The following is a 3,486-nucleotide window of genomic DNA, read 5'->3' as shown; positions in this document are numbered from 1 at the left end:
GCTTTGGGTGCCTCCTCGTCTTTTCAGGGGCAGCAGCCCTTGGCCTTCTTCCCCCGGTGCTGTCAAGGGCAATGCCAGCAGGGACGGAGACGGCAAGGCTGCTGGGGCGAGCTTACCAGCTCTGCCCAGTCTTACTCTGCTTGGCAGCAACTGCCCCCTCCTGCTAAGAGGGCCAGGTCTGTAGGGAAAAGGGGTCCTGGGGGGTTCCCTGTGCGAGGTGGGAGCCGAGCAAGAGTTCACCTGGGGTGGGGAGGGGGAAGCAGACGGGAGGATGTTGATACCTGAGGCCTAGGCTGGCACTCCTCAGCCACAGACAGATGAGTGGGCACCCGAGGGGCCCTTGGTGCCGGGTGGCATCAAGTAAACAAGGGTTTCTGGGTTCTGGAGCCAGTCTGGCTCCATGCTAGCCCCAAGGGTGGTTTAAACACAGGGATGCCGGGCCTCTGAAGACAGCAGATAGCCCATGACAGAAATGCAACTAAGGGTGGGGCCGGTTAGGCCCAGATAGGAGGTTTGTTTATACCAGCAGAGGGAAGGGTGACTCATGAGTGACCTCCTTGAAGTGCAGACCTGAAGTCCATGGGTAGAGGCAGCTCCAGCCCCTCTGGCAGAAGCAGGACAGAAACAAGTGCCTGAGGGTCTCGGGCCCAGTTTGCTCTGAGCCCAGCCACTGTGGTGGTGTCTGGTCCTCTGGCCAGTACTGGAGGTGCCAGTTGAATGCTTCAATTGCTACAGGGCTGGCTAGCCGTCCCTGGGCCACTCAGCTGCCGCCTGTGGGCATCCACCCTGTGCCAGCTGGAGCTGTGCCCTCAAGATCTGAGGAATTTCACGTTCCCCGATTTCACGGCGGGACAGTCCGAGACTGAGGACGGCCGGACTAACAAAGGGGGTGGGAGCCGATTCAAGCCGGGCCGTCCAGCTCCAGCATGCTTCCCACGGGGTTCCTGATCCGAAGCACACGCTGTAAGGAAAAGTGAGTGGTAGAAGCCCCCAGCCCCACCCTTAGACCACAGCTGTTCCCAGGGCTGAGACACCCACATGAAAGGTTAAATGCTGGCTGGCGCAGTGGCTCACGCCTGTAATCCCAGCACTTTGGGAGGCCGAGGCGGGCAGATCAGATCACAAGGTCAGGAGATGGAGACCAACCTGGCTAACATGGTGAAACCCCATTTCTACTAAAAAAAAAAAAAAAAAAAAAAAAAATTAGTCGGGCATGGTGGGACGCACCTGTAGTTCCCAGCTACTCGAGATGCTGAGGCAAGAATGCTTAAACCAGGGAGGTGGAGGTTGCAGTAAGCTGAGATCGAACCACTACACTTCAGCCTGGGCAACAGAGCCAGACTCCATTTCAAAAAAAAAAGTTCAATGCTGTCACTCCAGCCTGGGGTCCTGAAAGCTTGGGGCAGGGGTCACCCAAGAGAGGTGGAGCATTTTTGTTCAAGCTGTGAGTGCATTAGAGAAGGCCTAGAACTTAGTGTGCCCCTGGACTAGGAGGAAGGGAAAAGGGCTGCCGGCCTCCCACCCTTCTTCGCTGAGTACTCCACCTGCAGGGCTCTCCGGTGACCGGGCTGTGAACCCCCTGGGGCTGCTCCAGGAAGTGCCTGCTGAGCCGAGGCTGGAAAGGGGCTGAGAACAGGTGTCTGCCTGAGAGTTCATGGCCCTGGTCTGGGTTCTTCTAGTTGGGGGTCATTTTGGGGCTTCAATGGGGTTTCAGGAAGGGTCAGAGGATGCGATCACCTGGAGGGCTAGCCCCCACCCTCACCTCCTCCCCAGCTCCGGAGCCGGCCAGGACCCTGGGGAAGGTGCTCCCTCTCCGGAGGCTGGCCTGCAGCAAAGGAGGAGCACTGCCACCCAGCTCCCAGAGCCCCTGGAAGCCTTTGGGGCACCCTGTTCTGGGTCCCACCCATGCAGCACCTCACAGCCCAGGACCCACCCACTGCCTCTGGCCATGCACAGCTGTTTTATGTGCAGTTCCTTGTAAGATCTCATTCAGAATAAATATTTCTGGCTGGGTTTGGCTCACACTTGTAATCCCAGCACTTTGGGAGACCAAGGTTGGCGGAGGTGGGGGTGTCGCTTGAAGCCAGGAATTTGAGACCAGCCTGCGCAGCGTAGAGAGACGCCCATCTCTACCAAAATAAAAAAAAATTAGCCAAGAGTGGTGACGGGTGCCTGCAGGTAGTCCTAGCTACTAGAGAGCCTGAGGTGGGAGGATCACTTGAGCCTGGGAGTTTGAGGTTACAGTGAGCTGTGATGGCACTACTGCACTCCAGCCTGGGTGACACAGTGAGACACTGACTCTTTAAAAAAAAATGTAATAAGCATTTATTCTCCTTAGAAAACAAGTTAACCGCAAATCCAGCCAGTGCCCTGGGTGTTCTAGAAGAATAGCTTAGTAAAAAAATAATGGCCAGCACGGTGGCTCACGCCTATAATCCCAGCACTTTGAGAGGCCGAGGCGATACTACTCTTAGCAGTGGAAAAAAAAAAAAAAAGAGAAAGGATAGGCCAAGATGAGTGGCTCACTTAAGCTCAGGAGTTCGATACCAGCCTGGTTAATATGGAGAAAGCCCGTCTCTAATAAAAATACAAAACTTAGCCGGGCATGGTGTCTCTTGCCTAAAATCTCAGCTACTGGGAAGACCAAGCCACGAGAATCACTTGAACCCAGGAGGCAGAGGTTGCAGTGAGCCAAGATAAAACCATTACACTCCAGCCTGTGTGACAGAGCGAGACTCCGTCTCAAAAATAAATAATAAAATAAAAAATAAAAATCAAATGGGCTAGTCATAGGAGTTGCCCAGCCAGGGCCAGCAGGGTGGTGAGGGTTAGGAGGTGAGGACACCTGGCCACCACTCCCATTCCTGTGTTCAAAGCACACCAGGTCCAGCAGTGAGTGGAAGGCCACCTTGGGCAGACAGCCCTGAGTTCCGATCCCAGCTCTGCCACTCTAGCCAGTCCTCTCCCCCAATGAGCCTGTTTCTTCAAGCCCTAAATCCAGGAACAGATGTGGCCAGAGAGGCAAAGCTTTAGGACACCCACCTTGAGTGGCTTTCTTTGCCAAGCACCCCAGGGAGGTTAGTCAGGTGGGGTGTGGGGAGCAGGGCACCTCACCCAACACCCAGAACAAAACAGGCAGGACCCACCCTTCTCCGAAGCAGCTCGCAGACTCAGGGGCGCCTGTAGGCAGAAGGGTGGTGGCCAAGGGGGCTTGGGCCTGGCTTCCTGTGCACCCAGAGGGACTGATAATTGTAAAACCACATGGGGCTGCAGCAGCTGCAGAGCGTGGGAGCCCCTATGGCTTGTTGGAGCAGTGCAGGGAAGGTTTTTGGAAGGAAAACCAGGATGATGAAACCGCCATATGTCCACCTATTTGGAGCTTTGGATTTTTCATAGGACACGCCCCTGGTGCCAGGCAGATGGGGCAGAGGAGGGGGCTGCCAGGACTAGGTGGCGGACTGGGGGGTCTGCACCCCCAGCATCTGC

Source organism: Callithrix jacchus, chromosome 10 (genome assembly GCF_049354715.1).
Source record: "Callithrix jacchus isolate 240 chromosome 10, calJac240_pri, whole genome shotgun sequence".
Classification (NCBI taxonomy): domain Eukaryota; kingdom Metazoa; phylum Chordata; class Mammalia; order Primates; family Cebidae; genus Callithrix; species Callithrix jacchus.
The sequence above is the reverse complement of the archived record's forward strand: the minus strand, read 5'-3'. Positions refer to the sequence as shown.